Raw genomic sequence first — 21,392 nt, 5'->3', positions numbered from 1 at the left:
CACTCTGTGTGAAAATCAATGGAGAAAATATCCTCTGGTGAGGATTAACAAAAATAAAGAAACAAACAAACAAATCTAGCTAGCCTAAGAACATCACAGATATATTACAGATATCAGGAATGCCCCCTTGCACACCCTTCGGAGATCTAGTTACACTTGGCCTGAAACCCCATACCCCTGCCCATGGGAATTCAGAGGCCTCAGTACGACCTCTGGGAGTTCCTGGGTCACTTCCTCTGCTTCTCCCTGCCTCCACACTCCCACATTAGCATGGCTTCTGCCAGTTCCACTTCTTGTTCACTTGGCTTTTATGCGGAGACATTTCAGCAGTCTTCCCAAACATCCCTTTGACATCAAGCATTTTGTGAGTATAAGGACTTTGGCCAAAGGTCACTTTTCATTTGGCCTCAGTCACTTTTTCTCATTCTTCAGTTTAAGGAGTACGTACTGTGCTCGGGATGAGAGAACAAGTAAGGAGTGCACCAGCGTTAGTTGCTAGTGTGTTTTCCGTGGAGCCATGGAAAAAGAGTGATATGAATTCTTTTCTAGGACGGGTAAAACAAAAATCAGCAACTCCAAATGGACAAACCATCAATTTGGTAAACCTCCCTCCATCAAATTCACAGAATAACAAGTGGGTTTTGTCAGCTCCCCTATTTCCTGCACACCACCAGAGATCCATAAGAACTGTGAGTATGAATGGTGGCCCTATGTTTCAGTGCAGTGGCCATCAGAAATAAGTTGTTTTCTATTTGTGAAACCATCATCAAAAATTCCAGGCAATATGACAATCTGTGTAATGGGGAGTGATTTTTAAAATATTTAATCATCATTACAGCACAGGCATCAACCAATCAGAATAGACCTGACCAATCAGAACAGATATCAGGAGTAGAGACCTGGTACAGTCCCAGCATGGACACCAGCTGAATAACTACCCTGTCTGTAACCCCATAGCAACTCTGCATTTGTACCCAAATTTGTTTCTTCCCCTTTCCAAACTGTACTTTGTTCACTCGTGCATTCATTCAACAAAGGCGTTATTGAGCTTCTTCACAGGTTCTCCCAATCCTTCTCATTTCCTTTCCCATTGTCACTCACATAGGTATTTTCTCTGATAAAAGTCCTTGCATGTTTAATCCCATCTCAGCATCTGTTTCTGGTAGGATCCAGACTAACCCCTAGTGACGATGTCAAGATGACAGACAGCACAGCTTGCTTCTTACATTTGGATCCATCCCTGTATCACTACAGAGAGTAACTTCATTGCCGTTACTTGGGCATGTGCATTGACAGACCCCGATTTCTGTTTCTCACTCTGTCCCTCTTTCCATCATTCCAGTGGAATCCTAAGGTTTCCTGATGAGAATCCACTTTTGCTTTTTTCATGAAATCTCACGTGATCATTCCAGGGGTGGACCGTGGTGCTAACAGAAGATAGCCATTTAAGCAGGAATAAAGAGGGCGGGTGGTATACTAGTATGGGTTCTGTGGAATGAAGAGATTTGTACGAGGGGGTTGAGGGACAGGGAGAAGTCATGGTAATCAGTGTGGAGAGTTTGCTTTGAGAGGACTTGCACTTGGGACTGGCCTGTTGGTGACCCCTGGCACCTGGTTCCTGGTTCCTTTATTCTAAAGAGATGCTACCTTGAGATGGGTTGAGGATAAACCAGGAACCTCACAGATCTTCCAACTTCAAGTTCAAAGGTGTGCGATGAGGAAGGAACATACCTAACACAACTGCTGTCCCCTCTGCCCAATCCCACAGCTACAGGACATTGAAGAGGAAACATGGTGCAGCTGGCTTGCTGCCAACTCACACCACAGTTGTAGCTGCGGGTTTATGGGTGGGTGGATCCAGGTGCAGCCGAATCACTTAGAAGAACTGGCTTCCTGAGGAGACACTTTAGTGGGAGTGACCGACATGGCAGTGTGAGCATGCCTGTGGCGGGACTTGACAAAGCTGCACTTCCAGTCCACTTCCAGGGGCGACTCAGGGAAAGTGGGAGAGGACCAGAAGGGCAGTCTCTCCTCTGGCCACATAGACCGTGCCACTTTAGGGGTACAACCTGAACTGGAAGAACCAGCCTGGCCGCCCTGGGCTGATGGCTGGCACTGATATTGACAAAGCCCCATATTAAGACAAGACAAACAGAGAGCCTGGAGACCTGGGGCCTCTGTTCCCAGACCGGTAATAACACTGCTCTTAGCTCTTCGTAAAGGTTCATTGAATCGAGCTGACTAGATTGAAAATAAAATGCAGGCCTCTTCTCAGACCTGCTCCTATCCCGGGGGCATGAGTTCCTGCTGTCTCACCTGTCCCCCGGGCCCTTGGTTGCATTGAAATCAGCATCTCCAACTCAGGATTAGTTGAGCTACTCAGTGATGGGGACTCCAGGGAAGGCCATGATGATGGCAACCCCGTGATCTCATAATTCGCAAAGGGTAGCAGGAGGGGAAAGTATGTACCACTCTGTGATCCTCTAAACTGTGAACTGGCAGTACAGCTCCCATGCTGAGCTTGGGAGGAGATGGCTGCTCCTGGGGTCAGAGTTACCAGACCTGGACATGGAGAAGCCCTCCCTCCACATCGTCTGACCCACGTCTACTGCTCCACCTCGCTGGCCTCATGACCACCAGGAATTCTACCCTTGTTCACTTCAGGCACCTCATCATGGATTAGCGGCAGGTGCTCATGCGGAATTCACCTCTAAGAAGGGCTGAAAAGGAAAGCACCCAATCGGACTCATTGTCCAACTTGAAAAGGAGCATCTTCCTCTGCTCATGATGTGAGAAAAATGAAATGAGCTTTCTTTTTAAAAAATACATGTTTTTTTAATTGATTCCAGAGAGGAAAGGAAAAGGAGAGAGAGAGAGAGAGAGAGAGAGAGAGAGAGAGAGAGAGAGAGTCAATGATGAGAGAGAATCATTGATCGGTTGCCTCCGACACATTCCCACTGTGGGGATCGAGCCAGCAACCCAAGTATGTGCCCTGACCCAGAATCTGGGAATTGAACCGTGACCTTCTCTGGCTCACAGGTCGATGCTCAACCACTGAGCCATGCCGGCTGGGCAAATGAACTTTCTTTTGCTGAGACTCTGTTAGCCAGAATCTGACCAAGGGGCCGTCTCCCCATTAATGTGAGTGGTTTTCATGACATTCTCTTTCTTTAGTTCTCTTTGACTAAGGAGAACTAAAGGAGGGCTTCTTGGCAGTATCCCTGTTGTTGAGGGCCTGCCCTTTCTTGGATGGAAGCGCAAGTTCCCCACCTAGAAAGTTGGCTTCTTTTGTGCTTCTCACACTGAGGAGGCCAGCAACATGATCCTCCTCTTGCTTTTGCCTTTTCCACTCTATCCCTTATTGGGACATTTTTTTGAGTCACTTTATGTTATTAGTTATTATAAATTTTCAACTCTCTCAGGAAAAGTTTGAAGAAGTTGGGCTCTTAGGCCTGGACACAATACTCTGCTAAACAGCAAGTATGTGGAGGGTTGTTGTGAGGAAAATGGTAATTCATCCTTATTCACTGAGGACTGAAGACACAAAATATAAAATTAAATGGGATTTAGATCACACACCACTTAAAAAGCTTATGAGGTGTACTGACATTGCCAACTCCAATTTAAAAGAATTTCAATTCATCTAAATACATATGTTACTGTCACCTGAGAGCACAGGTCTTTTTCAAGTTGTTCTGTCAAGGTGCCAGCCAGTCCTGGTGTGGGCACAAAACTCTGGAAAGTAGTTTTTCTACCTGCTCAGAGAACCCGCCTCTACAATGTGAAAATTGTAGAGCTGTAAGAGACCTCAGGTTCTCTGGGCTGACATGCACATAATCTAGAGCAGGTTAGGTCCTTGTTCCCATGGGCCTCCTTCTCTGCCTGGCCCCATGGCTGAGGACCAAGAAGAGGCTGTGAGGGCCACTGGGAAGATTATAGGCTCTAAAGTCAGGAACTACACTCCAATGTTGGCTCCATCATTTACGAGCTGGCAAACCTGAGCAAGTACTTTTTTTTCTTTTTCTCTTTTTCCAGAAAGAGGAATGGAGAGGGAGAGAGAGCTAGAAACATCAATGTTGAGACAGAATCATTGATTGGCTGCCTCCTGCACACCCCACACTGGGGATGGAGCCTGCAACCTGGGCATGTGCCCTGACCGGAAATAGAACCGTAACCTCTTAATTCATAGGTTGACACTCAACCACTGGGCCATGCCAGCCTGGCAATCAAGTACTTTTTAACAAATTGGAACTTTTTAATGAGAAGATACAAGCTCACTTCCTTCCTTCATGCAACTCACTGCACCACTTCTTTGCTATGGTGATTTCCACCCTGTGCTTTAATCGTTGGTCTTGACCTCTGCCTCTCTATTGACTATGAATGTCTGAAAACAGATTCTTCTCACCTTTTTCACTGACTAGGATATTAACGGTGCTTAATAAAATTGTAGAATAAGTGAGTGAATGAATGAATGAATTATGGATGTTTAGATAGTAGTATTATTGTGAAAACTGGGCCAGGTCCTGAGGATCTATGAAAAGCCATGTTCCCTGGCTGTCTACAGAGGAGACAGGCTTTTAAAAAAAATACAGTCAGTAAAGTAACTGTGAAGTAGTGCATGTGGAGAGCACAGAGCAGACACAGATACCTGTTTCAGGAAGTCAGGAAGGTTCTGTGAAGGAGATGGCATTTGAGCTGAGCCCTGAATATGGAGTAGGAGTTTCCAGGCTGTGGGAGTAATACCTGAGTCTCAGGTCTGGCTGTGACCAGCTGGTCATGTTGGACAAGTTACTTTACCTGTCATTGACTCCATTTCTTCATTTTGTTAAGTAGAGTTTGCTCATGGGGTTTCTGCCAGGATTCTGTACAAGAACATAGATGAAATGCACAACACCAATCCAGGCAAAGGAAAATAATAAGTATTAAGATGGTGTTGCATGGGGAAGAGCCAGAAGGGAGAGGCCCTGGTTGTTCTGGGAACCAAAAATAGTCAGGTTCTGGGGGTTACCCAAGGAGGGGTGCCAATAAACTGCACCTCTCTTTCCCACATGGGTTTGAAATATTTTGAGAAAATTCAAAAGAATAATTCTGAATGCCAAACTATCACTTTTAAATGGTAATGGCTAAGTTGGAGAACAAAGCCTAAAACAAGGAAAAGCAGAGCTTAAAGGCACAGAGTGGGCAAATCTGGGCACGGCAGCTTCTCACACAGAAGCCTGCCCAGCAAAGATTCAGCCTGGAGCAGCTTAGGGAAAGGCTGGCTCACTCTCAAGGCAGAAAAGGGAGGAGCAACTGGGAGCTTGCCCAGTTGTTCTTTCCCGTTTTTCATCAGGGACTCCTAGGGCAGAGTGAGTAAAGGGTGGGGCATGGTCAGACCTTGCTTTGGAAACCACTTTCCTGTGGAAGTGTGGGTGTGGGGAGTGCTCCCCTTTAACACACCATTACTAGGGCTTGGGGACTGGGGGTGGTATTGTGTCAATAGAAAGGATAAGGAGATGTCCGTGAGGTTGGACAGGCAGGCAGGAACAACACAAATGAACTGAAGGTGGGATGCCCACTGAGAGGAAAGGAAGAGGCACTGGCTGGATTGCCAAGGAGGGTGGCAAGTGCAGCTGGCAATCCTGAGCAGCCCTAGTGACACTGGTCATTGTGCCTATAGAAAGAGAGAGGGCCAGGCCATGGTTCCTCCAGGTCATTAGGAAGTTGAGGAAACTGACAAAGAAGTGGGATCTGGGCCAGATAGGCCTGAAGTGACAACAGTAGAGAATGGCTATTCTTGGGCCATCTCCAGGAGTCCAGGAGCCAGGGCTCACAATCAATTCGGAAAAGAAGGCAAAGTCTGAGGAAGGGAGTGAGAAACTTGAATAGTTGAGAGAATACAGTAGAGAGTAGCATTCTCAGATTCTTTTGAAATGGAAAATTTTTAGATGATAAAAAAATCCAAGAGGTGGCCCTGAGAATGGTCAGCTCAAGAGGAGTAGAAGTAAATGTCCTTGTAGTTGAGGAGGTGAAAGTTGCTGGATGGGTCATCTAGAAGGACATGGAAGCCCTCAAGATGGGGCCAGAGTTAACAAGGAGGATGGTATTAGGTCAATTATAATGGAGATAGATAGAGATAGAGATAGAGATAGAGATAGAGATAGAGATAGAGATATATAGGAACCAATAAAGAAACAAAGATATGACAACCTCCAAAATAGCTACAACCATCACCAAAATATTGACTAACCTACCTGGTTTATATAAGAATGGAATTGTAGAAACATAAATATATTTACAGTTGTGGAATATAGACAATGATAGAGACAGCAACAATGAAGTCTTTTTTATTGCTATGATAGAAAAGTGTGCTGGCCAAAAATGCATGTAGTAAACCTTCACATACTGTGAGCCATCTCTAATAACTGAGGTACTCCCTCTACCCACAAAAGTACACAAACCAGAGGAATATCTACTCCTAAATCACACACCCAAAGACTATCCTAGAAGCTCACCTGCAAATCCAGAAACACACAGGCTGTGAATTTGTGGGGGAAATGCAATCTCTTCCCCATACATAGAACCAGATGGCATCTATCACATCAGCTGATATTTGTGATTATTACTATTTTCCCTAATTGCCCTTCAGGGATCTGCTTCTTTGCATCATGTTAAATACTTGTAATTAGCCAATGAAAGATTTGGAGCTAAGCTAGTTTTAAAAATAACAACACTGAGAAACTGAGGCCAATGTAATGGAATGTATACTGTAATTCTATTCTCATAATGCTAAATACTTTCAGCCGAAGATACTTCTAGAGATGCCTTTTATTAAAAGCATATGGCATATGTTCACTTTTGTTGTGGCTTTCAGTCTTCTTAGACAACTCTGCAAATAAGGCATAGAGGAAAGCGAACACGGCTTCCAAAAAATGATTCTGACCAACCATGAGGCATGGGCTTAGCAATGTGTTCATTGCCAGGGGGAATCCTTGAGACCGCCAACCTTCATTGTGGTGATTTAGAAGGAAAGAGCTTTGAAAACAGACCTCCTTTCCCCCTTTAGATTTCCCTGTCAAGACACATAAAAGAATTCAAACTAATCAAAAAGTCCAAGTGAGCTAGCTGGTTAACTAGGACAGGCCCAACCTTGAGTTCAGAGAGCTTTCTAATGCATTCCACCTGTCCCTCCAAGAAACAAAGTTTACAGGGTACAGCGACTGCAGAGGAGGCTTGCTTCTAAAGAGAACGACGCTCATATGGTAGCCGAAATGGCATATCATGGAATTTTAGCTTGACATTGAGAACATTGTCACTCTTAATAAATCACCCCATGCCCAAGATACTGAATTTCTTTTCTTCTTACATGTTTTAAAATCTGTTTAATCATCATGAGAGAAGCAGCCAGCAGTACTATAAAGACCTAAGGCAGTCAGTCCTTGAACCTCCTTATAATCTGGTCCCACCTTACCAACCAAATTTAGCATGCAACGGATCCTCTTCACCCCACAGGATGAACACTTTATTGTCTGGTCTCTCCCCTCTCCCCACACCACACAGCTTCCTCCCTTACACACAAAGGCTATGATCACCCCTGCCTCCACCTATAGTGCTGCCCTGCCTGGACTGTTTGCCCTTGTCACCACCTCTCCAAATCCCTCCGCGTCCCATTCATGTTCCATGCTCTGTGAAGTCTTCTCTAATGGCACCAGCCAGTATCAATCTTTTCCTTTCCTGATTATCGCTCCCACTTCCTGTCAAACTAAGGATAGAAATTGCACTGTTCTTGGACTTACATCTTGAGGTTACCTCCAGGGCACCATGCCCTTTCAGCAATAACAGTGAGAATGGTAGGGGAGGTGGGAATGGAGTAGTGTGTGTTTAGTATTTGCCAACCACCTTGGCAGTGGTTCATATTGAAACTTAAGGTTACGTTATCTCATGTCATCCAGCTGTACGGAGTTCCATGTTCTATAAAAGATGTCATAGAGAATTACAACTGATCATTCTGGAAGGGCCCCTCAGGCTGGCCCTCCCTTCCTGGGTTGGCTTGGTCGGCCTCAAAAAGATGATTTCAAATATGCATCAGGGGTGATGGATTTCCTGGTGTTTTTTCTCATAAATATGTATATAAATGTACCCATATGTCTATATGTTGTATACATATATACTCAATGCATAAACCAGATTACTAATTCAAATGGAGACATTTGAACAAGGAGTAGAGTTCCTTGGAGACATTTCTTCCCAGAAATTACACTCCCCAGGGCCACTTCTTCAAGGCACTTCCTTCTGAACAGAGGATAGGTAAGAAGCTCCAGAGTGTCCAGGAAATTGCCCAAGGAGCATGACGTCAGAGCCTTCCTTCCCTTGCTTTCCAGAGGCTGAAACTGCTCTGGCCCTGCCATTTGCTGGTTGTGCTGTCACTAAGCACATTGTCAGCCTCTCTGTGCCTTGGTTTCCCCAGCTGTAAATGCAACTAGTAATAGTACCTAACCTACAGGGTTGTTGTGAAGAGTGCTTAGAAAAGTCAGAAACACCTGCTAAGCACGTATTCAATGTTAGTTCTTTAGGATTTTTATTTATATCTTTTCACCAATACTTCAGAAATTCCCTTTCCATAAGAGTGCAACAGCCCTAAGAGAATAATGAAGCCCTTATTGATTTTTTTTTTAATCATTGAAGAGTATTCTAAATCCAGGAGTACCAAGACCCATCTCACTCGGTATGGCTGATGTGTGAAAAACTTTTTCTTTTCTCTTCTTTATACACAGTACCTGGGAGTGAACTCTACTCCTGGTTCAATTCTTGTTCTGAATTTTTCTTCATAGACCATGTGTGCAGATGTCTGTGTGGATGTGAATATAGGAGGTGAAGCCCCACAGCTCTGAGGCCCTTGGGTGAGCATTATGCACTATCACTTCCCACACATTCTTTTCCTCTCCAACCCTCCCGGCTTCCAAACCAAAAAGCCTGTCTGTGATTCTCCTCTCTCAAGCAGGACCCGGGGCCCTTGGGAAGAGGTGAGGCATGACTGACACACAGGGAAGGCAGGCTGTGGCGCAGGCTGCTGGAGGGTAATCTTCTAGATGATTCATCAGGTTGGCAGACTCCCCCGCCCCTCCTCTGGCCCCTGGAAAAACCCTGCCAGAGAAGGAGGAGGCTTTGTTTTGCTGATGTTTCTTACTCCAATATCAAACTGGAGGAATGGTACCTTTTCCTGAAAGACCTGCGTATAAAAGGTCTTGCTGCCTTCATCTTTGCTGTCATTGTTTTTAAAAATAAAGGAGTAGCCCCACCTAACTTTCCACTGGATGAGACCTGAATGGGGGATTTTTGTTTTAAGCTTCCGACTCTCTGCAAAGTGCACCGAGCTCCCAGGTGGGGAAGGGAGCCTGCGCAGTCTGCAGAGGCTAGATGGCTCGGAGAGGAGCCAGCTCTCCTACAGGTGAGGCACCGGAGCCTGCCCCGCACCCCGCGACCTTGACTAGAATTTCCCTCCTTGCTCCCTGCTTGTTTTACAAGGTATCGAATGACAGTCTGCGTCTAGTCAATGTCAAGGCCAAGGGAACGAATCAAGACCTTTCGTCCTCCCCTCCCCTCCCCGCTCCTCTCCCCCTCCCCCTTCCCATTCACCCTCCCTCCAGCCCTCCTCCAAACCACAACACCAATCAACCAACCCCACTGGTCTGAAACCCTCTGAAGTAGTACAATATTAGAAGCTGTGGAAACAACGCATTTCCAATATCAGTAGGAGAGGGCAAAGGGACAGAAGGAGACAGAATTGGGGGGAAATGGGAATTCAACCTTTTTTTCTTTAAGTGGAGGGCAAGCAGGCCTTCCTCAGGGGAAGGAGGACCCACCATTTCCCCAGGTAACACATTCCAGAGACTGAACAAATTGTCCGGAGATGCTGGACGGGGGCCACGGGAATACACAACGTTTAAATCCAACCATGGGAGTTGTTTACAATCCTCAGGAAGATGCCAAAGGGTTTAACAGGCGGGGTAATGGCTCGCAGCTGCGGTGCTGGCTGGGTGGTACCTCCCCGCCTTCCCTGCAGGAGAAGCTGAAGCAACACCGTGACTGGCCCAGGGTCACACTCCAAGCTCCAGACAGAAATAGTTCCGACTCCTCCCTCCTGGCTCGAAGCAGCAGACAACGCTGCCTTATTACTGTGCTATCATTCAAATCTGAATCATGTAAATGGCTCCTAATTGCAGGCCTATAGTGAACTGTGGCCCTGTGACTCTAACTGCCACGGAGCTGAGGTGGGGATGACAGACTCCTGAATATGGAATTAAAATGCTGGAAGGGGTGGGGGCTGGGAGAAGTGTTTGCAAACTCGACTTTGAAACTGCTGACTACTACCATGTTTAGGCGTTGTTTTTTAATGAATTTGAAATGTCACCTCCAATTTGTTAGTGTGTTGAAACAGAGAAGTACTTGGGGTTCAAATGAATGCCATTCAAAAGGGCATTTGGGGGTGAATCTCAGCTATTTCCCAAGCACTCCATCTTCACGCTCTTCCTTTTTAATGCCCGCTAAATTACCGCCTCATTTTGGTGTTTAAACTTCCCTTTTAACTCTTCTGTAGGCAGCTATGGGGGAGGGAATGGTAGGAAGGGGCCAGGAGAGCAACCAGGTGTATAAATTCAGATCTGTCCACGGGGCTGGTCACGTGCTGTGCTCAGGAAAGAAAGTGCATTCCATGCAGCAAATTGCTCTAACTGATTCATTTGTCCAGGCAGAGACGCCACCTACCTGCTTGCAGGTATTCAGGTAAATGACAGGTGGGCGGGACCTACTGACTGTTTCAATAGCTAAGGTCCCAGCAATGTTTTATCTGTCCAGGCTCCCTGTGATGTCACACATTTCCTGCTCTCCACCGACCAATGCCCTCCTCCTTCCTCTAGGCACCTGTACGCCGAGGCTCAGGCTGGTCACAGCTCGGGCTGGGCTGCCCGGGGAGCTGCTGGATTCACCTGCACAGCATGAGAGCTGCGGGGCTGCTGCTTTGAGAGGCCGGGCAGACACTTACAAAGGTGAGCTGAAACCCTCCATTTGCCTCTCTCAGCATTTAGACCCCTGGCCCCAAGGGATCTGAATGAGGAATTGGAATGAAAACTACAAGCCTCGGGTGTTTGTCCCAGAGGGAGAAGCCCTTTTGAGAGAGAAGCGCAGAGGGATGCCTTTGCCATTTTGGTTGCACAGGCAGGTCCTCCCAGGCCAGATATTTAATCCCTTTTGCTTCTCTTAATCATTAATCCAGCCTCTGCTTGTCTGGGAAGTCGATCTGATTTTTTTTTTTAACCCTGGAATGGAATAGAGACTTTTGAAACTTAACTCAAAGGTACAGACCAATTCAGCCGGTCTAGTGGGGGTGGGGAGGCCAGCGCCAGCTGAATTCAGAATGGCTGTATTTGCTTTATTTTGCCGAACTTTCTGCATTCATCACACCAGAGGCAATTTCAACCGAAAGCTGCTCAACGTCCTTAATTGCTCCCCCCTCGCTGAAATTTTTTCTCAAACAGGTAAATTCTGTTCCCCACTCAGACGCCCTCTACTCCAGTTTCCCTCCCTCTACAGTACTTCTCTTTTGAAAAGTCTACTGTTTTCTTTGTTCTTTGCTAAACACCCTTTTTAAAACCACTTTGCTATCTGGTTGGAATTGTTTACATTCACCTCTGGACTGGCTGCCCGTTGACCCTTCACTTCGGTTAAAGTAAAGACTATTTCCTCTTTGCTTACAAGAATGTAACTTCAAGTCTGCCATTTAATTTTCTGGCACTCATCCACTTTTTCTCTTTCTCTCTTTTAGTAGCAAATATACTGGGGAGATTGTTCTGCGGGGACCTGACATTTTTACAAGTAATTTTACCTCTAGGATCCATTTTGGTTTCCTAGTCCTGAGCACGCAGCCGTTACTACTTCTGTTCTTGACAGTCCACTGGCCACACTCGACAGTGGTTAGAGCAGGAAAGCAACCATCTCCCAACACAGTTCCCTCCGGGAATGAGCTGGAAACTTGGGAGAGAAGTCCACCTGCTAGGGAGGCATTTCATTCATTGGCTGTTTTTCTGAGATTTCAGTTAGCAAATATGTTTGCAAAAGAATAACCGGTGAGGAATTATGCTCCTCTTCAATCACCCAGGAACTCAAAGTGCATGTCAGTTCTTCCAAAGTATAAATTGAAACAAGATGAGAAGTTTGTTTTGTTTTTTGTTTTGTTTTTTGTCTCAGTTGCTTCTCGACACTGAGAATCCATACTGTGCTGGTTGCCAATTTCCCTCTTGCTCCTTGGAGGCGTGTATTGTTCTTTCCCACCTTTGTGTCTATTCTTTTCCCCTGAGCCAGTATGTTGGGTGGTGGCCTCTGCTTGTCCCTCGCTGGTGTTCTCACTTGCTCCAGAGTTTTGACAGTAGAGGGGAGAAGAAAAATCTCTTGGGTCCCGAATCTTCTGGATAAAACATGTCTTTAAAGTCACAAACCTCTCCCACAAGATTACCATGGTTCTCGGTTCTATGCACAGTAATTAATTTATGATTGAAGAAATCATTTCATCACTACATGTCAGTTTCTACAGCTACTAAAGGAACAGAACTATGATTACCAGTTCCCCGGAAATAAAAAGGAACAATGACAGAGACTAGGGTTAGTTAGGGTCAGGTTACTTAGAATGCAGTAGATCGCTTGGAGAATTGGCACATAAGTATTGCCCAGAGGGGTGGGAAGAGCCACTGTGGTTCCCTGCCTGTAGTAACTCCATCCCTTGGTTCAAGTGGCAATAAGGCCTGACTGAAAAAATGTACAGTCTCTTCTGTTCATATCCTTGAGCAAGTTACTTAACTTCTCTGACCTTCAGTTTCTTCTTCAGTAAAACGGGGATAATAATCCCTATGATGATAATGTAGTCGTCAGAAGTAAATGAGACAACATGGAGCGCTGAGAGGCAAGGTCTGTGCTAGGTGGGGGCCAGATGAAGGCAGGCCCCTCCTCCTTGAAGGCACCTTCCGGGGTTGTTCGAAGGGGATTGTCTGACCCTATGGAGATAAAAGATCTCTTGTGTTTACAATTGTTAGGAACCCTGATCATTCTTGTTATGGTTATTAATTGTAAGTAATTAACATCAATGTTAACAGATCAGAAAAAGAAAAACAGGGTTATGGTTATTAATTGTAAGTAATTAACGTCGATGTTAACAGATCAGAGAAAGAAAGCAGGCAGGAGAATGCTTAAACTGTGTCATTAAACAGCCAGGCAGATTGGTCTCTGCCAGCCTCGCAGGCCACTGCTGTCCCCGCACCTTCCCCAGCTCAGGGCTCTCATCCCACGACGTGGTCCTATAAAATGTGGTCCCCCACAGGTCTTGGGGGATGTATCCTCCTGTGTTGGCTGTAATGGGACTTGCAGGCTGCCCTTTCTGCTTTCAGCTGTGCTATTTCCAGGGCAGATGGGGTGGGTGCTTACTCTCCTCCAGACTTGTAGGCAAACACCCGTTGCTGCAGTCTGGGTGAGCTGCCTGCCGAGTCACTGGGAGAGGAGGCAGCTGGTTTGGAGCCTGCGCTGTCCTGTGAAAGGGGAATTTGTGAATTCTTTGGACAGGATTGTCCCCCTCATGGAATATCCTCTGCCTTTCGATGACCTTGAGTCATTGCATAAAAACAGGTGTGTTCCCAGGTCCCTGAGACCTTCTGTAAGTCTCACCCTATCCTGAAAAGATAAGGCAAGCTTTCATCATTCAAGAGCAAGGGAACAGCCTAGTTGATTGACGACAGGGTTTTATAACCCTGAGCCTGCTACTAGCTTGCTTAGGGGACCCTGGAGAAGAACCTCAACCTCCCTGCCCATCAGTTTCCTTGTCTACCTTTTCCTAAAAGAGGGATGCTGAAATGGTGTACTTCACAAACCACCACTGTCCTCTCACAGAAGCTACATGGCTGCACACCTAGGGAGGGGAAGGGTAGTTCAGACTGACAGCTGAGGGGTGGGCAATGCCTCACTAGGGCATAATAATCTTATTTATTCCTTTCTAGGTGGAATAGTGCCACTGCTTTAGAACAGTGGTCTGGTCTCTGGCATCAGTCTGCCTGGGTTCAAAACCCAGCTCTATCACATACTAGCTATGTGACCTGGGATAGGTTATTGACCCCTCTTTACGCCAGCTATAAAACAGTTACTGTGAAGATGAAATGAGCTGAAATATGTGAAGTTTTGGAGTAGGACCTGGCATACTGATAGCTATTACTAGTATAAATTTATTAAAAGGAAAGCATAGTGGGCATAATCAGACAAATCTGGATTCGAGGCTGGTTCTGCCATGTAAATTACTAAGCTAAATGAGTTTCTTAGTATCTCTTTGTCTCAGGTTCACCATCTGGAAAATGGAATAGTTACCAAACCCAGTGCTGTTGTGAGGAATAATTGAAACGATTTTATGTAAATGCCAAGTATATAGTAAGTGCTCAATACATCTTAACTATTATTATATATTATAGAAAACATTTGTTCTATTGGTCAGAGTTAGGCATCTTAGGTCATGCTTAGTCTGGATATAATAATGATAGAAACAGTAGTACATTGAGGGCCAAAGATTCTGAGCAAAACAGATTTCCCGAAAAGCCCCCAAAGGCCCAGAAGGAAAACCTGTTAATAAAGATTATCTTGTTTATGTTGGAGTTCCAGGGCAGGGGAGCTGCCAGTGCCATGCCTGGTCTGTGCAGACTGTGGGCAGGAGGACTCTGCGATATAAACAAACAGTGGATTCTTCTGGAGTAGTGATTCCTGGCTTCCTGGCCCCTTTTTAGATTTGAATTCCTCTCTTAGAGTGGAGAAAATCAGGTCTGCAAGGATCCTGACCATTTACAGGGCCATTCTGTAAGATGCGGCCAAGAGAAGACTATGAGGGAGGCTCCTCACTGCCATAGTATCACAGACTTCCGGTGGTTACAACTATTCCTGATATTTATGTGCCCGCATCACAGTCTCACTCTCATGTGGGTGGCAAATTTATTGTCCTCTGACAGTGTGTCCAAAGTATTGAGGGCTTCTGAAACTATTTGGTAGGAAGACTACATCACTCTTCTAGGTCAATGGGATTTAACTATTTACTATCTCCAAAGAGTAAGAGTTAACTTGGAAACCATGCAAGTTTCTAAGAACAAACACTTCACTGAACTGAAATCAGTAAATAAAGATTCTATCACTGATCTCATAGGATCATTTTACAAATTAAATGAGAAAATACATGTAAAATACCTAGCACAGTGTCTGGTTCCTAGTGAACTGCTTATTAAATAGTAATGATTATTTTTTTATATTATATTCTAAAAAGAAGGGGAGAACATAGACTCCAGCTTCAAGTAGAGGGTTGACAAGAAATTTGCTGTTTTTATTAGAGTCTCTTTATTCCAATTCTCTTCACCCCTGCCCTTCATCCTCTGCTTTTCTAGAAAACCCACACCCCCTGCTCTAGGGAGTCACTTATCTTGACACGGTAGACTGCCTAGTACACTTCTACCAGTGGCAGGAATTCTGTCCCAATTAAGCAGGGCCATTTTTTTGTATATCACTCATTTGTGACTTGGAATGCATGGACTTAAATTCCATCATTATTTCCCAGTGACTCTTATTTGCTTCTTGTGTTTGATGCATTTGTCACAGGGACACCAAAGAGTCCACCAACAGCAGAGTGGAAGCTCTCCAGGAATTCTCTTTAATGGCCTCTTGGCACCGTGCATGGCAACAGCACATGCATGATGGTGCAGTCCAAAAATGCTATTGCTATCTGTGGAGATGATTTGCATAACTTGCTGATGATGCTGGGTCAGTCACGTGGCCTTTTTTGAATAGAACGCTGCATGTTTAGGCTCCTGCACACTCCCATAATACATGAGTCACCCAATGTTTTCATAGTCCTCATTAAGTACTATTGTTATGCTTGTAATATGTCTTCAACAACACACACCCCCTCAGCCATACTACCTGTGGCCTCTTTTCCGCTTGGGGCCCTTGCAAATGTGGCTTAACAGTTATCCTTGAAGATATCTGTATTCTAACTTAGTAATGGATTAAAAAGAAATGACTACATTTTATACTAGGCCAAAACTGCTATCCCTAAGTATGTAGCAGCCTAAGTAGCTGCCACCCCCAACATCCTTCTGGATTCCTGAGCCGTGTGGAGAAGTGCTGGGGTGCCTCACTGGGAATGTTCACCCCACTTCTGGGGGATTTCCCTGGAAATACATAGCCCCTGTATTATTTTCCTAGGGATGCTGCAACAAATTACCATAAGCTTGGTGGCCTAAATCAACACAAATTTATCCTCACACAGCCCTGGAGGCCAGAAATCAAGGTGTTGGCAGGGCCTTGCTTCCTCCGAAGGCTCCAGAAGAGAATCCTTCCTCGCCTCTTCCAGCTTCTGGTGCCTCCAGGTGCTCCCTCGCTGTGGCTGTATAACTCCAACCTGCCTTCACATCACCTTCTCCTCTCACCTGTGTCTTCTCTTCTTCTGTCTCTTAGAAAGACACTGGTCATTGGATTTAAGGTAAAACAGATAATCCAGGATGATCTCATCTCAAGATCCTTAATTACCTCTTCAAAGACTATTTTTCTAATAAGGTCACATTTACAGGTTCTGGGGTTTAGGACATGGATATAACTTTGGGGAGGGGGGCCATCATTCTACATCCTACATACCTGGACTGACATGCATATGCACAGGCCCCTCCCACTACTTATAGAGAGATTCCTTGTTCACTTGGACACTGAAATATTGGAGAAAATATAGGCAGCCCTTGCTGTAAAAAGGAAGGAACTTCTACCATTTGCAACAGCGTGGATGGACCTGGAGAGCATTATGCTAGGTGAAATAAGTCAGTTGGAAAAAGATAAATATCACATGATATCACTCATTTGTGGCATATAATGAACATAAACTGATGAACAAAAACAGAGACAGAGATCAAACCTCAAAGGGAAGGCAGGGGAGGGTGAGGGGAAGGGGGAGAGATCAACCAAAGGACTTGTATGCATGCATATAAGCATAACCAGTGGACACAGACACCAGGAGGGTGAGGGCATGAGTGGGGAGCTGGAAGGGGCAATGTGGGGATAAGGACACATATGTAATACCTTAATCAATAAAGAAAATAAAAAATATAGGCAGCCTTTGCCACTACCATTATTTATTTCTATGTTCAAGGCACAGTAGTGCTTTATGTTCTAATGGTTTATTGAGTATTGTAGTCAACAGTGTGAGGTATCTACAAAAGCAAATCAGTAAAGGCCACCTTAGGTTGCTTTAATACACAGTCCTAGTTAAGAAAGTGATTAGTGATTATTCCACGGAATCTTGAGCCCATTAATCCACAACTAGATAAGTGTTCACTTCCAGGTGCCCTGTTTTAAAAGGACCATTTACTACCACCTGGAATACCCAGGAAGACAGGCAACTGGAACAACCAGAGACAAAAATAAAAAACAAGAGAAACCACCACCAATGGTGTCTTTAATTTGGGGGAGGGGAGGCTGTCGTGTTTTGAGAAAGCAAATGTGATCTTTGTTACACTGAAAGGCAGGACAAGGGCCAAAGGTCATAGCTGTTGGCAAACTGATGAGCTCCCCATCACTGGAGGTATTTCAAGCAGAAGCTGCTAGGTCGTCCCTCAGGGATGCCACAAAAAGGATTCCTGCACTTGGTGAGAATCTAAGATCCTTACCAAATTGAAACTCTTGTGACTTCTAAATAAATCATTTTAAAATTTCTATTACAGACTATCATGTGGGAACAACAAACACCACTGTGTGTGTTCCTCTTCCTTGATTGAGAAATTTGCTCAGGTTCTTTCTCCAAACCTGGATTTCTTCCCACATGTCAAAATCCCATTTATCTTTCTTGATCTTTTCAGAGGACCATAGTCCATGAACTTTCCTTGACTGTTCCAGGCCATACTCTACTGCTCTCTCGTCCCTTTCCCTCCAACCTTGTCTTTGGCTCTTATTTTAGAAGACCATACTCATTCCATACTTACTTTGTATTCTCTTGCAATATTTTAACGTGTTTTTTCTATATGTATGCTCTATTTTTCTAATTAGACTTAAATTCATTGAAGATGAATTGAATTCATCACAGAATTTAAGACCAATGCCGGCATGTAATAGGCGATCAATGGATACCTGTAGAATTGAAACACAGACGAAGAATGTTGACAGTGCAAATATCTTCCTTCATCTTGTTCTTCTCTCCATAAAAGATTATCTGTTTAAAAACAAACAAACACCATAAGCACTTCCTGAGATCATTCTTTTAGCTTTGGGTGGAAGAACGCCCTGCTTCTCCTCTGATGTCAGCCTTCCCAGGTTCCTATGACAACTGTGTGCTAGGTCAATGCAAAGTACTCATTTCAGTTGTCGATAGAGGGCCAGCTCTATTTTACCATGTTGATAGACCAGGAAATGGGAGGACATCTTTTCTGGGACAGAGTTCTTACAAGCAAACCCAAGTATGAAAGGTGTGCCATCACGCCCCAGGGGAAAGTCAATAAAACCTGTCAGGAAAGGCAAAGCTCCTCTCTAACCAGCTCGTGAAGACCTGCCCTGGCTCCTTCAACTTGCATCTAATTGACCAGCTACTTGGGACTCTTCTCACTTAACTACTTCCCTTGTTTTTCCCCACTTTCTGAATATCTATGCTTTCAGTTACTGACTTCAGATGTATTACCTTGTCTTCTTTTAGTTCAGTTCTCCTCTAATTTCCTGGCCATATTTTGACCTCTTTAAAGGCTGTTTATATGTTTTTTTCTGTCCTTTCTAGTGTTGGCAATGCTATGCAGGCCAGTGTCATTCACAGATTGCATGAATGAATTGCCTACTCCCTCTTGGAGACCATAGATTTAGATCTTAATTAGGAGTAGAGCTAACCTTGACCTTTGTAACAGCCCATAAGCACCTGCCATCCCTCTGCTCCCTCTCCTTTTCCTCTGCAACGTATATGGCACCACCCCCATGTCACCCTACCCCCCGAACCCCTGCTTCCTACTCAGGCTCTTGGTTCAAGAACATTGTTTATCCCATGTATGACTGTTTTTTTGGGTTTTTTTAAATATTTTATTGATTTTTTACAGAGAGGAAGGGAGAGGGACAGAGAGTTAGAAACATCGATGAGAGAGAAACATCGATCAGCTGCCTCCTGCACACCTCCTACTGGGGATGTGCCCGCAACCAAGGTACATGCCCTTGACTGGAATCGAACCTGGGACCTTTCAGTCCACAGGCCGACGCTCTATCCACTGAGCCAAACCAGTTAGGGCTGTATGACTGTTTTTATTCAGATCACTAAAGCCCCTAAGTCCTTCCTATTACAGATGTGTCTCTAAGCTAAGGAACAGTCCATTTGTCCAGCCTCTTATGTACATTAGCTCACAACTGATACTTATTTTAAAAATTGATTGTACCAAGTTGATATTGACACGTTTATCCATAATCTGAAATGTAATTTATTTTGTTTAATAGAAGGTAGAGTTTGCCCTAATTTGGGCAATTACTTTCCTCCCCATAATCCAACTTAGGAGTTCTAGTCAGGGCCAGGGCAGTGAATAGACAGCCATGCCTGCTGGGTTCTTACTTTAGAAAGAGAGACAAGGCCACCCAGGCAGTGGAACTGGTCCACTCTGTTCCTCCTTGGTGTGCTTCTGGTTTTCAGGATGGTGCTTCTGCCTGTGATTGTGATCTCTGCCCTGAGGAGTGGCCCTGGTGACCAGCTTGAAACCAAACTGCAGCTATTCCACCCCACATAGCTTCATTCACGTTTTAAAGCATCATCAACAACAAAAAACATCAAGTTCAGTTTCTTGCAGCAAATAGTTCCCTCGGAGATCATCTGGTACAGGGGTTCTTAGACTCTCTGTGTTTGAGACACGCTGTAAAACATTAGGTTTGGTTGAAGGGAGTAAAAGATTCGAACAGCATAAAATAAGCCAGCAAAAGTTGTGAAGCAAACACAAATACTGTAGGGTAGAGACCTACACAGCTGCTAAAATGTCACAGTCCACAGTGTCCTTCCAGAGAGAACTTTCCCATCGCTTGACTGGACTTCCTTATATACTTACAAAACAGAGCTCTTCCAGGATCCAATCATTTGTGAACTTTCGGGACACCTGGCTTTAGATTACACTTCTCATTTGAGGCAAGTTCTTTCTTTCTTCCTCTTGCCTCATGAATCCTTAAGCAAACTGCTTACCTGGTGTCTCTAATAAATATAATAACCAGCTGGAGCAACAATCAGACAAGACCTTGGTTAAAATTTAGTGGCACACCTGTGACAAGGTTGTATCTCTCCGGTTTTGCATCGTGTGGCTGGGAACCAGGTTAGGTTTGAGGGAAATATTGAGGCCCAGAGAGGTTGTTGGTAGCAGAGTCGCATTCAAACCACAGTCTTGACAACCCCACTCTCTCTACTTGGGTTCCAAAAATAATAGCAGCAGGGTCATGATCAAGGTGAGGCCAATGAGGAACTCACCTTCCTGCGCAAAACTGAACGGCACCAAAAATCTCAGTAATCACAATAAGTAATATTTTAATGATTATTTTAAAAAATCAAAATTAGTGCCCTAACCGGTTTGGCGTCAGCCTGCGGACTCAAGGGTCCCAGGTTCAATTCCGGCCAAGGGCATGTACCTTGGTTGCGGGCACATCCCCAGTAGGGAGTGTGCAGGAGGCAGCTGATCCATGTTTCTCTCTCATCGATGTTTCTAACGCTCTATCCCTCTCCCTTCCTCTCTGTGAAAAATCAATAAAATATATATTTTTTTAAAAATCAAAATTAGTGCAAAAAATCCATGATGAACAAAAGATCAAAATGTATTGAAATGAAGACAGGATCAGTAAGCTAAAGTTATTTTAAAATTATTTAAGATTATCAGTCAGGAGAAATTGTCAAGTATGCCAATGTCCTCAATTCAAAATAAGATAAGGAAAGAGGTAGTTTTTGAAAATATAGTTGAGATGACTTCCTTTAAAGTCAGGAAAGTGAAACTATTTCTTAAAATTCTGCTTTTAGTGTAAATAAAATATTTAAACTTAAAATGATCTTGTGATTTTTTAAAAATATATTTACATTTCACGTTTCCCAAATTTTTTCCACTCCCTTAATGATACCATGAAAAAATACGCAAAAACCTATGTATCAGGAGACACACTTTTCCTTTTGCCTCAGGCTGCAACATGAATCAGCACAGCCCTAGTGGGGAAAATGTATCTGTTATTTAGAAATGTCTTCAGTGGATTTTTGTGAACATGTTTGTCGTAGGCCAAGTAGGAGTGGTCCAAACCATGGCTTTTGGGTAGATGCCCCTCCCCTGGATGAGGGGTGAAGTCCAAGGTGAATAGTCCCCTTGAACACTTTCCTTCTCAGG

At 44.5% G+C, this 21,392-nt stretch overlaps 1 protein-coding gene across 2 annotated transcripts in view; it reads left to right on the top strand.

The window, feature by feature from the left end:
• Positions 1 to 10,836: 10,836 nt before the first annotated feature.
• The window catches only part of LNX1 (ligand of numb-protein X 1, E3 ubiquitin protein ligase), a 112,469-nt gene continuing 101,913 nt past the window's right edge, over positions 10,837 to 21,392 (top strand). The window contains exon 1 of one of the 2 annotated variants that reach the window (XM_014548489.1): positions 10,837 to 11,024. The gene's annotated coding sequence lies outside the window, so the exon portion shown is untranslated. Of the gene's footprint in view, positions 11,025 to 11,263; positions 11,514 to 21,392 lie in introns of those variants that run through there. The other variant, XM_005877151.2, reaches the window with a different exon arrangement.

Source organism: Myotis brandtii, unplaced genomic scaffold (assembly GCF_000412655.1).
Source record: "Myotis brandtii unplaced genomic scaffold, ASM41265v1 scaffold51, whole genome shotgun sequence".
Classification (NCBI taxonomy): Eukaryota; Metazoa; Chordata; class Mammalia; order Chiroptera; family Vespertilionidae; genus Myotis; species Myotis brandtii.
This window is presented reverse-complemented; position numbering and strand designations above follow the sequence as displayed.